The 23,792-nt window shown below is 48.4% G+C and overlaps 1 pseudogene; it reads right to left on the reverse strand.

Moving 5' to 3' along the window:
- LOC134927235 (serum paraoxonase/arylesterase 2-like) overlaps window positions 1–23,792 on the reverse strand; it is a 135,074-nt pseudogene that overhangs the window by 104,430 nt on the left and 6,852 nt on the right.

Below are 23,792 nucleotides of genomic sequence, written 5' to 3' on the forward strand. Positions count from 1 at the left end.
ATAAGAATTCGCAGACATACCTATTCCTTTCAGTAGCTGGCAGTTGATAAGATCTATAGGTTCTGCCACATTGACTGGTTTAGCTCGATGACTGCAAAAATGAGAGAAAAGTACATTAGCACACACAGTAATATACACAGACTCAACACGTCTCCAGTATTTGCACAAAAGGCCTTATTCAGGTTTGTTAAAAAAGTTAGCAATTGGGCAAAACCATGTTGCACTGCAGGTGGGGCAGATGTAACATGTGCAGAGAGATTAGGGTGGGGTGTGTTCAAACTGAAATCTAAATTGCCATTTAGAAATTAAGCAGACAGTATTTATTATGCACAGAAACAATATAAACCACCAAATCTAAAATCTCTCTGCACATATTACATATGTCCCACCTGCAGTGCAACATGGTTTTACACAATGGCTAACTTTTTTGGTTTGCTAACAAACCTGAATAACCCCCCAAGAGTAGCAGATAAAATAGCAGTTATGTCTGGAAAACACTCCTCGCCTTTACAATACAACGGAATACCAAAAACCAATTAGTGAGATAATGAACAGTTGGGTACATATAGCACAAAGATATAAATTTATGATAGCTAAATATAATATTTCATTTAAATAACAGAGCATTGAGGTTAGAAATACTTTGATTGTAAACATAAGATAATGTATCCTTTATTGTAAATTATTCTGGATATTGAAGTCCAATTTAAAATAAAAAATGAGATTTATGGTAAGAATTTACCGTTGTTAAATCTCTTTCTGCGAGGTACACTGGGCTCCACAGGGAATGACATTGAGGTGTAGAGAAGGATCTTGATCGAGGCACCAACAGGCTCAAAGCTTTGACTGTTCCCAGAATGCCTAGCGCCGTCTCCTCTATAACCCCGCCTCCGTGCGCAGGAGCTCAGTTTTTGTTCAAGAGTCCAATGCAGTAGCAGGTAAAAGAGATGACAACTGTTAGTAGCCACAAACTCCACACACTCACGACAGGAGACGTGTCAGCGGCTAATGCCATATCAATCCAAAGAAGCTAAGTGCGTCAGGGTGGGAGCCCAATGTACCTCACAGAAAGATTTAACAACGGTAAGATCTTACCATAAATCTCGTTTTCTGCTGTGGGGTACACTGGGCTCCACAGGGAATGACATTGGGGATGTCCTAAAGCAGTTCCTTATGGGAGGGGACACACTGCAGCAGGCACAAGAACCCGGTGTCCAAAGGAAGCATCCTGGGAAGGCGGAAGTATCAAAGGCATAGAACCTTATGAACGTGTTCATTGAGGACCACGTAGCCGCCTTGCACAATTGTTCAAGGGTCGCACCATGGCGGGCCGCCCAAGAAGGTCCAACCGACCGAGTAGAATGGGCCTTATGGTTGCAGGAGCTGGAAGGCCAGCCTGTACATAAGCATGTGCAATCACCATTTTAATCCATCTGGCCAGGGTCTGCATGTGAGCAGGCCAGCCACGTTTGTGAAAACCAAACAGCACAAAACAAAAAAAAAACAAAAAAAAAAAAGAAAGAAAGAGAGAGAATCTGACTTCCTGATGGAGGCAGTTCTCTTCACGTAGATACGGAGAGCCCGTACCACATCCAAAGACTGTTCTTTGGCAGACAAATCAGGAGAGGCAAAGGCCGGAACCACGATCTCCTGATTAAGGTGGAAAGATGACACCACCTTTGGTAAATATCCAGGGCGTGTTCAAAGAACCGCTCGATCATGGTGAAAAATCAGATATGGTGACCTACAAGACAAGGCACCCAAATCCGACACCCGTCTAGCAGAGGCAATAGCCAGCAGAAAACACCTTAAGACAAAGCCACTTAAGGTCTGCAGATTCAAGAGGCTCGACGGACCCCTTGCAACGCCTCCAAAACCACGACAAGTCTCAAGGAGCCACCAGCGGGACATAAGGAGGTTGAATCCGCAACACACCCCGAGTGAATGTATGCACATCAGATAAGGTCGCAATTTTTCTCTGAAACCAAACTGACAAGGCACAAATATGAACCTTGATGGAGGCCAGACAAAGGCCCAAGTCCAGGCCTTGTTGTAGAAAGGCCAAAAGTTTGGCCGTACTAAACTTGTGAGCATCATGATTGTTAGATGCGCACCAAGCAAAGTAAGAATTCCAGACCCTATGGTAAATCCGAGCAGAAGCCGGTTTCCGGGCTTACAACATGGTTTAAATGACCGCCTCAGAAAATCCTTTGGCCCTTAAGATGGAAGATTCAAGAGCCACGCCGTCAAAGCCAATCAGGCTAAATCCTGATATACACAGGGCCCTGAACGAGGAGATCTGGGCACTGCGGAAGTAGAAGGGGACGCGCTATCGAGAGACCCTGAAGGTCTGAGAACCAATGCTGTCTGGGCCACACTGGAGCGATCAGAAGTAGAATTCCTCCTTCTTGCTTGAACTTCCTTATAACTCTGGGCAGGAGTGACACCGGAGGGAACACGTATGGCAGCTGAAAGTTCCATGGAATTGCCAGTGCGTCCACGAACGCTGCTTGAGGATCCCTTGTTCTTGCTCCGAAGACCGGAACCTTGTGATTGTGTCGAGATGCCATCAGTTCCACATCTGGAAGACCCCACTTGTCCACGAGGAGTTGAAACACTTCTGGATGGAGGCTCCACTCTCCGGCGTGTACATCCTGACTGAGAAAGTCCGCTTCCCAGTTTAGGACCCCCGGAATGAACACTGCCGATATGGCTTGCAAATGGTGTTCTGCCCACTGAAGAATCAGTGATACTTCCCTCATTGCCATGCGGCTTCGAGTGCCGCCTTGGTGGCGTTGTCCGAATGTACTTGAACAGGTCTGTTCTGTATCAAATGCTGGGCCAAGTCCAATGAGTTGAAACCGCCCGCAATTCCAGAATGTTTATCGGGAGGAGAGACTCCTCCTTGGTAGACCGACCCTGAAGGGAGTGTTGCTCCAACACTGTGCCCCAACCCCTCAGACTGGCGTCCGTCATCAGAAGGACCTAGTTGGAGATCCAGAAGGGACGACCCCCGCTCAATCGTTGGTCCTGAAGCCACCAGCTTAGTGACAGACGGACCTCCAGAGATAATGAGATCATACGAGACCTGATCCGGTGAGGCAGGCCATCCCACTTGGCAATAATCAGCCTCTGGAGAGGGCGGGAATGGAATTGAGCGTACTCCACCATGTCAAAAGCAGACACCATGAGACCTAGCACTTGCATTGCCGAATGTATCGACACTTGCGGACGAGATAGGAAGCATCGAATCCTGTCCTGAAGCTTCAGAACTTTCACAACCAACGGTTGTTCTCGTCTCAGGAGAGTGTCCAACAACGCTCCCAGGTGCACCACGTTCTGAGCAGGGACCAGGGAGGATTTCTTCCACTTGATGAGCCACCCGTGGGCTTGAAGGAATCGGATAGTCAAATCTAGATGACGTAGGAGAATCTCTGGGGAATTTGCCAGGATCAACAAGTCGTCCAATTACGGTAAGATCCTGACCCCTTGACAGCGGAGTACAGCTGTCATTACCGCCATAACCTTGCTGAAGACTCGCGGAGCCATGGTAGAGATGTGCACCGGAAATTTGTTTTGGTTTTGGATTCGGTTCCGCGGCCGTGTTTTGGATTCGGACGCGTTTTGCCAAAACCTCCCTGAAATTTTTTTGTCGGATTCGGGTGTGTTTTTTACAAAAAAAACCTCAAAAACAGCTTAAATCATAGAATTTGGGGGTCATTTTGATCCCATAGTATTATTAACCTCAATAACCATAATTTACACTCATTTTCAGTCTATTCTAAACACCTTACAATATTATTTTTAGTACTAAAATTTGCACCGAGGTCGCTGGATGGCTAAGCTAAGCGACACAAGTGGCAGACACAAACACCTGGCCCATCTAGGAGTGGCACTGCAGTGTCAGACAGGATGGCAGATTTAAAAAATAGTCCCCAAACAGCACATGATGCAAAGAAAAAAAAGAAAAAAAAAAAAGAAGAGGTGGTGCAATGAGGTAGCTGTGTGGCTAAGCTAAGCGACCCAAGTGGCCGACACAAACACCTGGCTCATCTAGGAGTGGCACTGCAGTTTTCTAACGAGAGGATGAGTGCTTCCATCCTCATGTGAATCTGAACCACTAGCCATGAACATAGGCCAGGGCCTCAGCCGTGCCTTGCCACTCCGTGTCGTAAATGGCATATTGGCAAGTTTACGCTTCTCATCAGACGCTTTCAATTTTGATTTTTGGGTCATTTTACGGAACTTTTGTTTTTTGGATTTTACATGCTCTCTACTATGACATTGGGCATTGGCCTTGGCAGACGACGTTGATGGCATTTCATCATCTCGGCCATGACTAGTGGCAGCAGCTTCAGCACGAGGTGGAAGTGGATCTTGATCTTTCCCTATTTTAACCTCCACATTTTTGTTCTCCATTTTTTAATGTGTGGAATTATATGCCAGTATCAATAGCAATGGCCTACTACTATATATACTGCGCACAACTAAAATGCACCACAGGTATAGAATCTGGATGGATAGTATACTTGACGACACAGAGGTAGGTAGAGCAGTGGCCTTCCGTACCGTACTGCTAAATATACTGGTGGTCACTGTCAGCAAACCGCAAAACTAAAATGCGCCACAGGTATAGAATCTGGATGGATAGTATACTCGACGACACAGAGGTAGGTAGAGCAGTGGCCTTCCGTACCGTACTGCTATATATACTGGTGGTCACTGTCAGCAAAACTCTGCACTGTACTCCTCCTATATAATACTGCTGGTCCCCAGTCCCCACAATAAAGCAGTGTGAGCACAGATATATGCAGCACACCGAGCACAGATATGGAGCGTTTCTCAGACAGAACGGATAAAACTGGTGGTCACTGATCAGAAAAACTCTGCACTGTACTCCTCCTATATATTATACTGGTGGTCCCCAGTCCCCACAATAAAGCAGCACACTGAGCACAGATATGGAGTGTTTTTCAGGCAGACAACGTATACTGGTGGTCACTGTCAGCAAAACTCTGCACTGTACTCCTCCTATATAATACAGCTGCTCCCCAGTCCCCACAATTAAGCAAAAAGCACAAATATTTGCAGCAACATTAATAAACGGAGAGGATGCCAGCCACGTCCTCTCCCTAACATTTCCAATGCACGAGTGAAAATGGCGGCGACGCGCGGCTCCTTATATAGAATCCGAATCTCGCGAGAATCCGACAGCGGGATGATGACGTTCGGGCGCGCTCGGGTTAACCGAGCCGTACGGGAGAATCAAAGTATGCCTCGGATTAGTGTAAAATGGGTGAAGTTCGGGGGGGGGTTCGGTTTCCGAGGAACCGAACCCGCTCATCACTAGGTCAAACCAAAAGGTAACACCCGAAACTGGCAATGGAGGTTGCAAACCGCAAACCTCAGGTACTGCTGATGCGACACTGCAATGGGAATATGCAGGTAAGCATCCTGTATGTCCAGTGAGACCATATAGTCCCCAGGCTCCAAGGCCATATTATGATATATTATTATATATATTATGATAAACCTGACACACTTAGCCCCCTCAGGTTATAGAATAACCCAGAAACCCCCCTTCTCTTGACAAGTGTCTCACATTATGACAACAATAGCAATGGTATATACAGTAATACGATTAGAGTTGCCGCCACATCATGCAGTGTAAGGAACAAAGCAGAGGTTCTGCACATGCCCAGTGGGAGCAGCTTCTTCTACCAAGTTTGCTATGGGTGTGGATCTGAGCCCTCAATCAGTGCACTGGACCAGAGAGCAGCGACCAGGAAGAAGAGACAGAAGCCTTAACAGGAGGCTGGAGAACGTGTGCTTGGAAAGTGTAGTATTGGGTTAATTATGTTTGTGCATTTATTATGGTATGTTTTACCTTTTCCTGACCACTTTATTGATACAGCCTATACTAAAGACCATCTATAGTGTTAAATATTAATAGGGTATTCCATACAGTAGACAGTGTATAAAATAAGAATTTACTTACCGATAATTCTATTTCTCATAGTCCGTAGTGGATGCTGGGGACTCCGAAAGGACCATGGGGAATAGCGGCTCCGCAGGAGACTGGGCACAAAAGTAAGAGCTTTAGGACTACCTGGTGTGCACTGGCTCCTCCCCCTATGACCCTCCTCCAAGCCTCAGTTAGGATACTGTGCCCGGACGAGCGTACACAATAAGGAAGGATTTTGAATCCCGGGTAAGACTCATACCAGCCACACCAATCACACCGTACAACTTGTGATCTGAACCCAGTTAACAGCATGATAACAGAGGAGCCTCTGAAAAGATGGCTCACAACAATAATAACCCGATTTTTGTAACAATAACTATGTACAAGTATTGCAGACAATCCGCACTTGGGATGGGCGCCCAGCATCCACTACGAACTATGAGAAATAGAATGATCGGTAAGTAAATTCTTATTTTCTCTGACGTCCTAGTGGATGCTGGGGACTCCGAAAGGACCATGGGGATTATACCAAAGCTCCCAAACGGGCGGGAGAGTGCGGATGACTCTGCAGCACCGAATGAGAGAACTCCAGGTCCTCCTCAGCCAGGGTATCAAATTTGTAGAATTTAGCAAACGTGTTTGCCCCTGACCAAGTAGCTGCTCGGCAAAGTTGTAAAGCCGAGACCCCTCGGGCAGCCGCCCAAGATGAGCCCACTTTTCGTGTGGAATGGGCTTTTACAGATTTTGGCTGTGGCAGGCCTGCCACAGAATGTGCAAGCTGAATTGTACTACAAATCCAACGAGCAATAGTCTGCTTAGAAGCAGGAGCACCCAGCTTGTTGGGTGCATACAGGATAAACAGCGAGTCAGATTTTCTGACTCCAGCCGTCCTGGAAACATATTTTCAGGGCCCTGACTACGTCCAGCAACTTGGAATCCTCCAAGTCCCTAGTAGCCGCAGGTACCACAATAGGCTGGTTTAAGTAAAACGCTGAAACCACCTTAGGGAGAAATTGGGGACGAGTCCTCAATTCTGCCCTGTCCGTATGAAAAATTAGGTAAGGGCTTTTATAGGATAAAGCCGCCAATTCTGAGACACGCCTGGCTGAAGCCAGGGCTAACAGCATTACCACTTTCCATGTAAGATATTTTAAGTCCACAGTGGTGAGTGGTTCAAACCAATGTGATTTTAGGAAACCCAAAACTACATTGAGATCCCAAGGTGCCACTGGAGGCACAAAAGGAGGCTGTATATGCAGTACCCCCTTGACAAACGTCTGAACTTCAGGAACTGAAGCTAGTTCTTTTTGGAAGAATATCGACAGGGCCGAAATTTGAACCTTAATGGACCCTAATTTTAGGCCCATAGACAGTCCTGTTTGCAGGAAATGCAGGAAACGACCCAGTTGAAATTCCTCTGTAGGGGCCTTCCTGGCCTCACACCACGCAACATATTTACGCCAAATACGGTGATAATGTTGCACAGTTACATCCTTCCTGGCTTTGATCAGGGTAGGGATGACTTCATCCGGAATGCCTTTTTCCTTCAGGATCCGGCGTTCAACCGCCATGCCGTCAAACGCAGCCGCGGTAAGTCTTGGAACAGACAGGGTCCCTGCTGGAGCAGGTCCTTTCTTAGAGGTAGAGGCCACGGGTCTTCCGTGAGCATCTCTTGAAGTTCCGGGTACCAAGTCCTTCTTGGCCAATCTGGAGCCACGAGTATAGTCCTTACTCCTCTCCTTCTTATGATTCTCAGTACCTTGGGTATGAGAGGCAGAGGAGGGAACACATACACTGACTGGTACACCTACGGTGTTACCAGAGCGTCCACAGCTATTGCCTGAGGGTCCCTTGACCTGGCGCAATATCTGTCCAGTTTTTTGTTGAGGCGGGACGCCATCATGTCCACCTTTGGTTTTTCCCAACGGTTCACAATCATGTGGAAGACTTCTGGGTGAAGTCCCCACTCTCCCGGGTGGAGGTCGTGTCTGCTGAGGAAGTCTGCTTCCCAGTTGTCCACTCCCGGAATGAAAACTGCTGACAGTGCTATCACATGATTTTCCGCCCAGCGAAGAATCCTTGCAACTTCCGTCATTGCCCTCCTGCTTCTTGTGCCGCCCTGTCTGTTTACGTGGGCGACTGCCGTGATGTTGTCCGACTGGATCAACACCGGCTGACCCTGAAGCAGAGGCCTTGCCTGACTTAAGGCATTTTAAATGGCCCTTAGTTCCAGGATATTTATGTGAAGTGACGTTTCCATGCTTGACCACAAGCCCTGGAAATTTTTTCCCTGTGTGACTGCTCCCCAGCCTCTCAGGCTGGCATCCGTGGTCACCAGGACCCAGTCCTGAATGCCGAATCTGCGGCCCTCTAGAAGATGAGCACTCTGTAACCACCACAGGAGAGACACCCTTGTCCTTGGAGACAGGGTTATCTGCTGATGCATTTGAAGATGCGATCCGGACCATTTGTCCAGCAGATCCCACTGAAAAGTTCTTGCGTGGAATCTGCCGAATGGAATCGCTTCGTAAGAAGCCACCATTTTTCCCAGGACCCTTGTGCATTGATGCACTGACACTTGGCCTGGTTTTAGGAGGTCCCTGACTAGGTCGGATAACTCCCTGGCTTTCTCCTCCGTGAGAAACACCTTTTTCTGGACTGTGTCCAGAATCATCCCTAGGAACAGCAGACGTGTCGTCGGAATCAGCTGCGATTTTGGAATATTTAGAATCCACCCGTGCTGTCGTAGTACTACTTGAGATAGTGCTACTCCGACCTCTAACTGTTCTCTGGACCTTGCCCTTATCAGGAGATCGTCCAAGTAAGGGATAATTAAGACGCCTTTTCTTCGAAGAAGAATCATTTCGGCCATTACCTTGGTAAAGACCCGGGTGCCGTGGACAATCCAAACGGCAGCGTCTGAAACTGATAGTGACAGTTCTGTACCACAAACCTGAGGTACCCTTGGTGAGAAGGGCAAATTGGGACATGGAGGTAAGCATCCTTGATGTCCAGAGACACCATATATAGTCCCCTTCTTCCAGGTTCGCCATCACTGCTCTGAGTGACTCCATCTTGAATTTGAACCTTTGTATGTAAGTGTTCAAGGATTTCAGATTTAAAATAGGTCTCACCGAGCCGTCCGGCTTCGGTACCACAAACAGCGTGGAATAATACCCCTTTCCCTGTTGTAGGAGGGGTACCTTGATTATCACCTGCTGGGAATACAGCTTGTGAATGGCTTCCAATACCGCCTCCCTGTCGGAGGGAGACGTTGGTAAAGCAGACTTCAGGAACCGGCGAGGGGGAGACGTCTCAAATTCCAATTTGTACCCCTGAGATACTACCTGCAGGATCCAGGGGTCCACTTGCGAGTGAGCCCACTGCGCGCTGAAATTCTTGAGACGGGCCCCCACCGTGCCTGAGTCCGCTTGTAAAGCCCCAGCGTCATGCTGAGGACTTTGCGGAGGCGGGAGAGGGCTTTTGTTCCTGGGAACTGGCTGTCTGCTGCAGTCTTTTTCCCCTTCCTCTGCCCCGGGGCAGATATGAGTGGCCTTTTGCCCACTTGCCCTTATGGGGACGAAAGGACTGAGCCTGAAAAGACGGTGTCTTTTTCTGCTGAGAGGTGACCTGGGGTAAAAAGGTGGATTTCCCAGCCGTTGCCGTGGCCACCAGGTCCAATAGACAGACCCCAAATAACTCCTCCCCTTTATACGGCAATACTTCCATATGCCGTTTGGAATCCGCATCACCTGACTACTGTCGCGTCCATAACCCTCTTCTGGCAGAAATGGACAGCGCACTTACTCTTGATGCCAGAGTGCAAATATCCCTCTGTGCATCTCGCATATATAGAAATGCATCCTTTAAATGCTCTATAGTCAATAATATACTGTCCCTGTCCAGGGTATCAATATTTTCAGTCAGGGAATCCGACCAAGCCACCCCAGCACTGCACATCCAGGCTGAGGCGATTGCTGGTCGCAGTATAATACCAGTATGTGTGTGTATATACTTTTTAGGATATTTTCCAGCTTCCTATCAGCTGGTTCCTTGAGGGCGGCCGTATCAGGAGACGGTAACGCCACTTGTTTTGATAAGCGTGTGTGCGCCTTATCTACCCTAGGGGGTGTTTCCCAACGCACCCTAACCTCTGGCGGGAAAGGGTATAATGCCAATAATTTTTTAGAAATTAGCAGTTTTTTATCGGGGGAAACCCACGCTTCATCACACACCTCATTTAATTCATCTGATTCAGGAAAAACTACGGGTAGTTTTTTCACACCCCACATAATACCCTTTTTTATGGTACTTGTAGTATCAGAAATGTTCAAAACCTCCTTCACTGCCGTGATCATGTAACGTGTGGCCCTACTGGAAAATACGTTTGTTTCCCCACCGTCGACACTGGAGTCCGTGTCCGTGTCTGGGTCTGTGTCGACCATCTGAGGTAACAGGCGCTTTAGAGCCCCTGACGGTGTTTGAGACGCCTGTACAGGTAATAACTGATTTGCCGGCTGTCTCATGTCGTCAACAGTCTTTTGTAAAGTGCTGACACTATCACGTAATTCCTTCCATAAGACCGTCCAGTCAGGTGTAGACTCCCTAGGGGGTGACATCACTATTACAGGCAATTGCTCCGCCTCCATACCATTTTCCTCCTCATACATGTCGACACAACGTACCAACACACCGCACACACAGGGAATGCTCTGATAGAGGACAGGACCCCACTAGCCCTTTGGGGAGACAGAGGGAGAGTTTGCCAGCACACACCAGAGCGCTATATATATATATATATATATATATATACACACACACGGATAACCTTATATAAGTGTTTTTCCCTTATATAGCTGCTGTATAGATTTATCTGCCAAATTAGTGCCCCCCCTCTCTTGTTCTTGTCTTCTGCCACCGATTTTCCGGACCTCTTCAGTCTTCTGGCTCTGTAAGGGGGCCGGCGGCGCGGCTCTGGGACCCATCCATGGCTGGGCCTGTGATCGTCCCTCTGGAGCTAATGTCCAGTAGCCTAAGAAGCCCAATCCACTCTGCACGCAGGTGAGTTCGCTTCTTCTCCCCTTAGTCCCTCGGTGCAGTGAACCTGTTGCCAGCAGGATTCACTGAAAATAAAAAACCTATACTTAAACTTTTTTACTAAGCAGCTCAGGAGAGCCACCTAGTGAGCACCCTTCTCGTTCGGGCACAAAAATCTAACTGAGGCTTGGAGGAGGGTCATAGGGGGAGGAGCCAGTGCACACCAGGTAGTCCTAAAGCTTTTACTTTTGTGCCCAGTCTCCTGCGGAGCCGCTATTCCCCATGGTCCTTTCGGAGTCCCCAGCATCCACTAGGACGTCAGAGAAAAAGAGTAAAAAGACCAATATTTACATTAATACTCCAATGTTCGCAAAGTGGGAGATTGTGGACTGCCATTAGGAAACCCCCCCTCTAGAAATCCTGCGTTTGCCACCGATAGGGATAGCAATCTGAGTGAGAGACACTAAATGGAGATCACACAGCAGCTATATACACACACACACACACACACACACTTTGTACAATGCAGAAATTATGACATGCAATAAAACTGCACTGGACTAGCAATACAGAGTAGTACTATGTATAGCTATACACTGAATAGATATAACAATGCACAGTAAAGACTGGATGTATATCACAGGGTAGTTGTACTAAATATCCCTGACTAAATGCATTTTTTCTTAACAAACACTGTCAGCAGACATGTAGAATACTTTAGTGTCCTGTAAAATGCACAGTGCTGACAGGCAGGCGGCTTTACAAAGGAGGATTTGCCCAAACAGTCCCAGGATCAGCTCTGCTTGCTATATTGGCGCCCAAACGGAGGGGGAGAGAGGGAGAGAGGGGGAGAGGGGGAGAGGGGGAGAGGGGGAGAGATGCAGCTCCAGGGTGGGAACATTTACTCTAAATGGCGCTCTTGGGCTGGGGAGGGGCTACAGGTCAAAGCCTTACCCCCCTGCTGGACTTCACCACCGGGTACTGGGGGCTCAGTAAAACGGTTTTATAAGAGAAAACCGTCCTGTGCCCATGTCCTGATGGTCTAGTGGTGTCCTTGTACTACTACAGTGTGCACGCCAGCAAGCGCGGCCCACCAGCCGTGCAGGATCGCGATTAACAGCGGGTCCTGTTAAGGGGACCCCTTACTTCCTCCCTGTAGTGCGGCCACGCGATCCGGGAGAGCAGTGGTTGTGTGTGTGACTATCAATGAAGAAAACCAGAGCCTCCGATGTAGGTACCCAGCAACCAGAGCGCGGGAGTGTACAGCGCCGCTGGGGGAGGTGATGGAGCTGCAGCAGGAGATGTCTGACTGACATCTAACACAGTCAGTGTCTCTGCTGCAGCCCTTGAAGTCTTCAAAATACTTTAAAAGCTTCTTTCAGGGCTGCTGCAGCAGCCCCCCTGTTAAATGCCTGCTTACTGCATGGCACAAACTACAAAACTGAGCTCCTGTGCACGGAGGCGGGGTTAAAGAGGAGGCGGCACTAGGCATTCTGGGAACAGTCAAAGCTTTGAGCCTGTTGGTGCCTCGTATCAAGATCCTACTCTACACCCCAATGTCATTCTATGTGGAGCCCAGTGTACCTCGCAGCAGAAAGCCATTTTTAGGAATACTCCGTGGCAAACGCGGGATTTCTAGAGGGGGGTTTCCAAATGCAGTCAACAATTTCCACTCTGCGGAACATTGGAGCAAGTGCGGGAGTCTGGATGAGAGGTAGAAGAACCTAGTAACGAACCTCAACATTATTTTAAACATTGTCTTTTCATACACTGCATACCGTTTGGATTACAGTACTAATATATATTTAACACTATAGATGGTCTATAGTGTAGCCTGCATCAAACATTGAAATAATATATATAAGTGATCAGGAATAGGTCAAACATACCATAATAATTAAATACACAAACATAATAGAACCAGTACTGCACTTTCTAAATACACATTCTCCCACCTCACGGTAAGGCTCCTGTTTCTCCTTCCTGGTAGCTACTTTCTGGTCCAGTGCACTGATTGAGTGCTCAGATCCACACACACAGCAAACTTGGTAGAGGAAGCTGCTAACACTGGGCATGTGCAGCAGCTCTGCTCTGTCCCCTAAACTGCATACCGTGGCGTCCGCTCTAGTAATCGCATTATATACCATTGCTATTATTGTTATAATTTGAGCCACTTGCCAAGAGGAGGGGGGTTTCTGGGCAACCAGAACACCCCCCTCCCCCCCCCCCCCCCCGCGTTTGCCTAGGATGCTGTAAAAACCAAACATATTTTTGTTTTTAATTTTATAGTAAGTGGTAGAGAAAAACACAAAGGGGTCTATTTATGTAGACCCTGTATGAAATCTATATCCATAGGTGAAGCCATGGTAACTGGTGCAAGTGTATGCTATGGCACCTTTCATGTCTAAATCAAGGAACTCCCAATGGGGTTACTTTAAGTATGGGCTTTCACTCATGGGCCTTTGCTTTGTACATGCCCCCCAGGCTAAAATGTGGCAGCCAGACCGTGCTATGTAGTGTGTGGCCACAGGGGATGGTATCCGGGTGATAGATAGACAGTGTCTAGTTAGAGACAGTCAATAGATAGACACCATAGGCGGTATTCAAATGATATATCACGCCTTAGTTCCTTTCTAAAGTGATCCCCATTATTGCGCCCATAGTAATCAGAATTAGCTGCGTAACGGGTTGGGTGGCCTCGCCGGGTTGGGTAGCGAGCTGAAACTATTATACCACGCCCCTCAGCAGAAACAGAATGGGTGTGGAAGAGGGTGAAAAGAATTGAATACCGCCCCATACGTTAGACCAGTGGTTCTCAACCTCGGTCCTCAAGTACCCCCAACGGTTCATGTTTTCCAGGTTTCCTCATAGGATTGCAAGTGAAATACTTTGATCCACCTGTGGGTCTTTTATAATGTGTCAGTGAGTAATGAATACACCTGTTCAACTGCTAGGTGACCTGGAAAACACGAACTGTTGGGGGTAATTGAGGACCACTGTGTTAGACAGACATTAAAGTAGACAGTGTCAAAAGGTCGACATGAAAAAGGTAGACAGTACAAAATGCCAGTGTCAAAAGGTAGACGGGGACAAAAGGTCGACATGAAAATGGTTGACATAAAAAATAAGAATTTACTTACCGATAATTCTATTTCTCGTAGTCCGTAGTGGATGCTGGGGACTCCGTAAGGACCATGGGGAATAGCGGCTCCGCAGGAGACAGGGCACAAAAGTAAAAGCTTTAGGATCAGGTGGTGTGCACTGGCTCCTCCCCCTATGACCCTCCTCCAAGCCTCAGTTAGGATACTGTGCCCGGACGAGCGTACACAATAAGGAAGGATTTTGAATCCCGGGTAAGACTCATACCAGCCACACCAATCACACTGTACAACCTGTGATCTGAACCCAGTTAACAGCATGACAACAGCGGAGCCTCTGAAAAGATGGCTCACAACAATAATAACCCGTTTTAGTTAACAATAACTATGTACAAGTATTGCAGACAATCCGCACTTGGGATGGGCGCCCAGCATCCACTACGGACTACGAGAAATAGAATTATCGGTAAGTAAATTCTTATTTTCTCTGACGTCCTAAGTGGATGCTGGGGACTCCGTAAGGACCATGGGGATTATACCAAAGCTCCCAAACGGGCGGGAGAGTGCGGATGACTCTGCAGCACCGAATGAGAGAACTCCAGGTCCTCCTCAGCCAGGGTATCAAATTTGTAGAATTTTGCAAAACGTGTTTGCCCCTGACCAAGTAGCAGCTCGGCAAAGTTGTAAAGCCGAGACCCCTCGGGCAGCCGCCCAAGATGAGCCCACCTTCCTTGTGGAATGGGCATTTACATATTTTGGCTGTGGCAGGCCTGCCACAGAATGTGCAAGCTGAATTGTACTACACATCCAACTAGCAATCGTCTGCTTAGAAGCAAGAGCACCCAGTTTGTTGGGTGCATACAGGATAACAGCAAGTCAGTTTTCCTGACTCCAGCCGTCCCGGAAACATATATTTTCAGGGCCCTGACAACATCTAGCAACTTGGAGTCCTCCAAGTCCCTAGTAGCCGCAGGTACCACAATAAGCTGGTTCAGGTGAAACGCTGACACCACCTTAGGGAGAAACTGGGGACGAGTCCCCAGCTCTGCCCTGTCCGAATGGACAATCAGATATGGGCTTTTGTGAGACAAAGCCGCCAATTCTGACACTCGCCTGGCCGAGGCCAGGGCCAACAGCATGGTCACTTTCCATGTGAGATATTTCAAATCCACAGATTTGAGCGGTTTAAACCAATGTGATTTGAGGAATCCCAGAACTACGTTGAGATCCCACAGTGCCACTGGAGGCACAAAAGGGGGTTGTATATGCAGTACTCCCTTGACAAACTTCTGGACTTCAGGAACTGAAGCCAATTCTTTCTGGAAGAAAATCGACAGGGCCGAAATTTGAACCTTAATGGACCCCAATTTGAGGCCCATAGACACTCCTGTTTGCAGGAAATGCAGGAATCGACAGAGTTGAAATTCCTCCGTGGGGCCTTCCTGGCCTCACACCATGCAACATATTTTCGCCAAATGTGGTGATAATGTTGTGCGGTCACCTCCTTCCTGGCTCTGACCAGGGTAGGGATGACCTCTTCCGGAATGCCTTTTTCCCTTAGGATCCGGCGTTCAACCGCCATGCCGTCAAACGCAGCCGCGGTAAGACTTGGAACAGACATGATCCTTGCTGAAGCAAGTCCCTTCTTAGTATCTCTTGAAGTTCCGGGTACCAAGTCCTTCTTGGCCAATCCGGAGCCACGAGTATAGTTCTTACTCCTCTCCGTCTTATAATTCTCAGTACCTTGGGTATGAGAGGCAGAGGAGGGAACACATACACCGACTGGTACACCCACGGTGTTACCAGAGCGTCCACAGCTATTGCCTGAGGGTGTCTCTTGACCTGGCGCAATACCTGTCCAGTTTTTTGTTCAGACGGGACGCCATCATGTCCACCTTTGGTCTTTCCCAACGGTTCACAATCATGTGGAAGACTTCCAGATGAAGTCCCCACTCTCCCGGGTGGAGGTCGTGCCTGCTGAGGAAGTCTGCTTCCCAGTTGTCCACTCCCGGAATGAACACCGCTGACAGTGTTATCACATGATTTTTCGCCCAGCGAAGAATCCTTGCTGCCATTGCCCTCCTGCTTCTTGTGCCGCCCTGTCTGTTTACGTGGGCGACTGCCGTGATGTTGTCCGACTGGATCAGCACCGGTTGACTTTGAAGCAGAGGTCTTTCTAGGCTCAGAGCATTGTAAATTGCCCTTAGCTCCAGTATATTTATGTGGAGAGAAGTCTCCAGACTTGACCACACTCCTTGGAAATTTCTTCCCTGTGCGACTGCTCCCCAGCCTCTCAGGCTGGCATCCGTGGTCACCAGGACCCAGTCCTGAATGCCGAATCTGCTGCCCTCTAGTAGATGAGCACTCTGCAGCCACCACAGAAGAGACACCCTTGTCCTTGGAGACAGGATTATCCGCTGATACATCTGAAGATGCGATCCGGACCATTCGTCCAGCAGATCCCACTGAAAAATTCTTGCGTGAAATCTGCCGAATGGAATCGCTTCGTAAGAAGCCACCATTTTTCCCAGGACTCTTGTGCATTGATGCACTGACACTTGGCCTGGTTCTAGGAGGTTCCTAACTAGCTCGGATAACTCCCTGGCTTTCTCCTCCGGGAGAAACACCTTTTTCTGGACTGTGTCCAGAATCATCCCTAGGAACAGCAGACGTGTCGTCGGAATCAGCTGCGATTTTGGAATATTTAGAATCCACCCGTGCGGTCGTAGAACTACTTGAGATAGTGCTACTCCGACCTCCAACTGTTCTCTGGACCTTGCCCTTATCAGGAGATCGTCCAAGTAAGGGATAATTAAGACGCCTTTTCTTTGAAGAAGAATCATCATTTCGGCCATTACCTTGGTAAAGACCCGGGGTGCCGTGGACAATCCAAACGGCAGCGTCTGAAACTGATAGTGACAGTTCTGTACCACGAACCTGAGGTACCCTTGGTGAGAAGGGCAAATTGGGACATGGAGGTAAGCATCCTTGATGTCCAGGGACACCATATAGTCCCCTTCTTCCTGGTTCGCTATCACTGCTCTGAGTGACTCCATCTTGATTTGAACCTTTGTATGTAAGTGTTCAAAGATTTCAGATTTAGAATAGGTCTCACCGAGCCGTCTGGCTTCAGTACCACAAATAGTGTGGAATAATACCCCTTTCCTTGTTGTAGGAGGGGTACTTTGATTATCACCTGCTGGGAATACAGCTTGTGAATTGTTTCCAATACTGCCTCCCTGTCGGAGGGAGACGTTGGTAAAGCAGACTTCAGGAACCTGCGAGGGGGAGACGTCTCGAACTTCCAATCTGTACCCCTGGGATACTACTTGTAGGATCCAGGGGTCCACTTGCGAGTGAGCCCACTGCGCGCTGAAACTCTTGAGACGACCCAACACCGCACCTGAGTCCGCTTGTACGGCCCCAGCGTCATGCTGAGGACTTGGCAGAAGCGGTGGAGGGCTTCTGTTCCTGGGAAGGAGTTGCCTGCTGCAGTCTTCTTCCCTTTCCTCTACCCCTGGGCAGATATGACTGGCCTTTTGCCCGCTTGCCCTTATGGGGACGAAAGGACTGAGGCTGAAAAGACGGTGTCTTTTTCTGCTGAGATGTGACTTGGGGTAAAAAAAGGTGGATTTTCCAGCTGTTGCCGTGGCCACCAGGTCCGATGGACCGACCCCAAATAACTCCTCCCCTTTATACGGCAATACTTCCATGTGCCGTTTGGAATCTGCATCACCTGACCACTGTCGTGTCCATAAACATCATCTGGCAGACATGGACATCGCACTTACTCTTGATGCCAGAGTGCAAATATCCCTCTGTGCATCTCGCATATATAGAAATGCATCTTTTAAATGCTCTATAGTCCATAAAATACTGTCCCTGTCAAGGGTATCAATATTTTCAGTCAGGGAATCCGACCAAGCCACCCCAGCGCTGCACATCCAGGCTGAGGCGATCGCTGGTCGCAGTATAACACCAGTATGTGTGTATATACTTTTTAGGATATTTTCCAGCCTCCTATCAGCTGGCTCCTTGAGGGCGGCCGTATCTGGAGACGGTAACGCCACTTGTTTTGATAAGCGTGTGAGCGCCTTATCCACCCTAGGGGGTGTTTCCCAACGCGCCCTAACTTCTGGCGGGAAAGGGTATAACGCCAATAATTTTCTATCGGGGGAAACCCACGCATCATCACACACTTCATTTAATTTATCTGATTCAGGAAAAACTACAGGTAGTTTTTTCACACCCCACATAATACCCTTTTTTGTGGTACTTGTAGTATCAGAAATATGTAACACCTCCTTCATTGCCCTTAACATGTAACGTGTGGCCCTAATGGAAAATACGTTTGTTTCTTCACCGTCGACACTGGAGGTCAGTGTCCGTGTCGGTGTCTGTGTCGACCGACTGAGGTAATGGGCGTTTTAAAGCCCCTGACGGTGTTTGAGACGCCTGGACAGGTACTAATTGGTTTGCCGGCCGTCTCATGTCGTCAACCGACCTTGCAGCGTGTTGACATTATCACGTAATTCCCTAAATAAGCCATCCATTCCGGTGTCGACTCCCTAGAGAGTGACATCACCATTACAGGCAATTGCTCCGCCTCCTCACCAACATCGTCCTCATACATGTCGACACACACGTACCGACACACAGCACACACACAGGGAATGCTCTGATAGAGGACAGGACCCCACTAGCCCTTTGGGGAGACAGAGGGAGAGTTTGCCAGCACACACCAAAACGCTATAATTATACAGGGACAACCTTATATAAGTGTTTTCCCTTATAGCATTTTAATATATTATAATATCGCCACACAAAATGCCCCCCCTCTCTGTTTTAACCCTGTTTCTGCAGTGCAGGGGAGAGCCTGGGAGCCTTCCTAGCAGCGGAGCTGTGTAGGAAAATGGCGCTGTGTGCTGAGGAGAATAGGCCCCGCCCCCTTTTCGGCAGGCTTCTTCTCCCGTTTTTCTGACAACCTGGCAGGGGTTAAATACATCCATATAGCCCCAGAGGCTATATGTGATGTATTTTTAGCCAGCATAGGTACTTTCATTGCTGCCCAGGGCGCCCCCCCCAGCGCCCTGCACCCTCAGTGACCGTTGGTGTGAAGTGTGCTGAGAGAAATGGCGCACAGCTGCCGTGCTGTGCGCTACCTTAAGAAGACTGGGAAGTCTTCAGCCGCCGATTTCTGGACCTCTTCTCTCTTCAGCATCTGCAAGGGGGTCGGCGGCGCGGCTCCGGTGACCCATCCAGGCTGTACCTGTGATCGTCCCTCTGGAGCTAGTGTCCAGTAGCCTAAGAAGCCAATCCATCCTGCACGCAGGTGAGTTCACTTCTCTCCCCTAAGTCCCTCGTTGCAGTGAGCCCGTTGCCAGCAGGACTCACTGAAAATAAAAAACCTAACAAAACTTTTACTCTAAGCAGCTCTTTAGGAGAGCCACCTAGATTGCACCCTTCTTGGCCGGGCACAAAAACCTAACTGAGGCTTGGAGGAGGGTCATAGGGGGAGGAGCCAGTGCACACCACCTGATCCTAAAGCTTTTACTTTTGTGCCCTGTCTCCTGCGGAGCCGCTATTCCCCATGGTCCTTACGGAGTCCCCAGCATCCACTTAGGACGTCAGAGAAAAGGCAGACAGGTTTTGTTTTTTCAAATTTTACATGTATTTGTACTTTTTCATACTTTCCCTATCCATGTCGGCATAGAGTTGGTTATAAACCTTGTGGCGAGCCACTGAGCCCGAAGCGTGGCGGGCGAAGAGAGCCCGCGAGGGGATGCTTTTCTACAATTGGGGGTCCCAGATAAGAAAACTATCCACACAAACACCCCCCCCCCCCCCCCAAAAAAAATAAAAAAATTATAATATATATATTATGTTGTCTACTTTTTTTATGTCGACCATGTTCATGTCGACCTTTTGACCCTGTCCATATTTTGACCCCGTCAACCTCTTGTACCGTCTACTTTTTTAATGTCGACCTTTTGACCCCGTCGACCTTTTGACTGTCTAACAGGCATGTCCAAACAGCGGCCCTCCAGCTACTACATATCCCAGCATGCCCTGACAGTTTGGCTGTCAGAGAATGCTAAAGCTGTGTTAGGGCATGCTGGGTTGTGTAGTTTCACAACAGCTGGAGGGCCGCAGTTTGGACATGCCTGGTCTACCATGTGGTGTCTATCTATTATACCACACCGGCAGGGGATTGGATGTGTGGCTGAACACTACATAGATCTGCCTAGTTGCAGTGGTTTTTAACTGAGAGTTAAAAGTAGCCTGAAACTACTTGACTGTGTAGAAGCGTCCATCAGGGCCCATATGACCAGATGTATGACCAGTGCTGAGCCTTATTGCTTGCGTCCAGGTGTATTTCTTCACTACCTCCGTCACCCGGCTCCATAGCAGTGCATGCTAATATAGACAATCTCGTCCATATTGGACTGCATGCATAAGCGACGGGGCACCAACGATTAACGGGCGTGGGGCAGCGCATTGTTCATGCCTACACACTGCACGATATGAACGAGTTGTCATTCATATTGTGCAGTGAGATCTGCCATTGTGTAGGGCCCTTTACTGTCCTTATTACTCTTTATGGCCATGTACACAATGGTGGTAACTCTGCATTTTGCGACTTTTACACCATTTTTTTTTTTTTTTTTATGTAACTCAAAGCTTTGCAACCTAACGGAGCCTGCACAACAGAGCCGGCCTTAGGCATAGGCAAATGCCTAGGGCATTTGGTATGCTTAGGGGCACCAGCAGCTTCTGCTGATTAAAATTATATGCGGCATGCCTATATTCTGTGTGTGACTGCGGCTGTATCTGCATACGAAATACTATGTTGCAGTGTATTCCTGGAAATCACTGTAATGTAGCATTTAATATGCAGATCATACTTACCTACTCTCCCGGAAGCTGCGGGAGGCTCCCGTTTTTTGGGGTAGCCCCCTGCACCCCCGGAAGAGTGGGCAGGTCTCCCGCATCCTGCTCGCATCTTAGTGATGCGAGCAGGATGGAGATAACCTCCCACATTCGCAGGTCCGTCGGGTGGAGAAGGGGTTAAAATTACGCAAATCGCGTCATTTTAGCCCCGCCCCCTTCCCGCGGACCCGCAAACCGTGGCATTTCCCGATGCGGGGGCAGGGCTTAGTAACGTCACAGTCCGGCCCCACCCCCCGAAGACACATGCTGCGTCTCCTCTCCGGGCTTCTCCCGTAGAGGAGACTTACAATGTAGGTATGATGCAGATACAGCCACAGTCGCACACAGTATATAGGCATGCTGCATATCATTTTAATCAGCAGAAGCTGCTGGTGCATCCTAGCCACATATTATTTGCATTGATATGATACATTTTCATAAACAAAAGGCACCCGATGTTAGCAGAGCCGACAACTGACTCATGCCAGGCATCTCCTGCAGAACTAGCGGCGGTAATAGGGGGCACCAGCCAAAATCTTGCCTAGGGCATCATATTGGTTAGGGCCGGCTCTGTACACAGATCATAGATCACAGATCCAGTTCAATGCTGTACAGCTCATCAGAGCCGGCCTTAGGCATAGGCAAACGCCTAGGGCATTTGGTATGCTTAGGGGCACCAGCAGCTTCTGCTGATTAAAATGATATACAGTGTATTCCTGGAAATCACTGTAATGTAGCATTTCGTATGCAGATACAGCCGCACACAGAATATAGGCATGCTGCATATCATTTTAATCAGCAGAAGCTGCTTGTGCATCCTAGCCACATAGTAATTGATGCATTTTCATAAACAAAAGGCACCCGACGTTAGCAGATCTACCAGCTGACTCATGCCAGGCATCTCCTGCAGGGGTGTAGTATGGTATGCCGGCGGCCGGGCTCTCGGCGACCAGCGCCGGGAACCCGACTGCCGGCATACCAACAGCGTGGCGAGCGCAAATGAGCCACTTGCGGGCACGGTGGTGCGCTACGCTACGCGTGCCACACTATTTTATTCTCCCTCCAGGGGGGTCGTGGACCTCCACGAGGGAGAAAAAGTGTTGGTATGTCGGCTGTCGGGATTCCGGCACCAGTATACTGTGCTCCGGGATCCTGACAGTCGGCATACTGAAGACCACCCCTACAACAGAACTAGTGGTGGTGCTAGGGGGCACCAGCCAAAATCTTGCCTAGGGCATCAAATTGGTTAGGGCCGACTCTGCAGCTCATTCCTCCAACTGAGGACACAAACATTTGTAAACATTTTATTTATTGTCCCGTTTCATTATGTTTTAAAACAAGATTTTATCCTCTTCTCTGCAGCACGAATGCTGGCTGTACACTAGACGACAATGTGTACTATCCAAGGAAGTGGACAAGGGGCTGAGCAATGTAATGTGAATAATAGACGAGCCTTTAAATAGTGCACTATGGGGGTCATTCTGACACGATCGCACGCTGCGTTTCTTCGCAGCCGTGCAATTGGGTCAGAGCTGCGCATGCGCAGCGGCCACATTGCGCAGGCGTATCGTTGCTCGCGATGGGCAGCGACGCCGCTAACGAAGAAAGCAGTCACAGCGGCGACCTCAAGAATATTAACAGGAGGAAGGCGGAACCGGGCGTCAACTCACCGTTTTCTGGGCATGGAGATCCAAACGCAGGCGTGTCGTGGTGTTTTGAAGGCGGATGTCGGACGCCAATTCCAGGACCTGCATCGCTGGATTCATCGCACAGGGTAAGTAACTCTTATCCTGGTCTTGTTTTACAGAAAACTTTTTTTGCATAGCAGGGCTGCACAAGTGATCGCAGCCCTGCTATGCAGATATACACTCCCCCATAGGTGGCGTCTAGTTGATCACACGGGCTGCAAAAAGTTGCAGCGTGCGATCAACTCAGAATGACCCCCTATGTATGGTCATGATGTGCAGTTTACTGCATGTAGCCTGCAGAAAGCCAGTCAGGACAATCACGCATGTTTGAAAGAAATTAAATGATCCTGTGTTTTAGCTGCTTTCATGCGCTGAAGGATTATTGCTCATACACTGGCCGGATCTGAACGAATAGCTTTCAGTTAATGGCCATCTTAAGGCTGGGTACATGCTTATTGGATGGATGGATGAACCGCCGACCGATCTATAGATTGGTAAGTGTATATGCGCAAGATACACCTTACCAATCTGCCGTTCAATATGTCTGGCAGCAAAGCAATTTTAATAAGTCACTTATGAAATCAGATTCAATGGCTGCTGCGGCCAACCTATTGCGTGGTTGACGAGTCGTCCGTTCACACTGTCTGCGGAATATTCCAAGCATCCAGTATCCCATCAGAAAAGTAAAAAGGCTGTGCTACGTCTATAACCCTATAACAATACAGAGCAAATTCTAGTTACCTTTATACAATACAGAGAGCAGTCTAGTGACCTTTTATATTATTTGTTTATTTATTAACAGTTTATTATATACAGGTACACCGATTTTCCGGTAACAGATGACCCGGATCCTCTTTTAATCTGGACAATTTTGCTTTGTCCGGATTAAAGGGGGTTAGGTACGTTTTTTAATCCGGAACATTTTCTGCGCATGGTCGTAACACGCAATACGCGCAAATGTCAGTGGGTACAGCTTCCGCGGACACTGCAGGTGACCCAGCAAGCATCGGTGGGGCTGTTATGGTGTCCATTGTAGCATATATTTTACTATGTATTGCTTTAGAAATGTTCTAA

The sequence above is a fragment of the Pseudophryne corroboree genome, chromosome 5 (genome assembly GCF_028390025.1).
Source record: "Pseudophryne corroboree isolate aPseCor3 chromosome 5, aPseCor3.hap2, whole genome shotgun sequence".
Lineage (NCBI taxonomy): Eukaryota > Metazoa > Chordata > Amphibia > Anura > Myobatrachidae > Pseudophryne > Pseudophryne corroboree.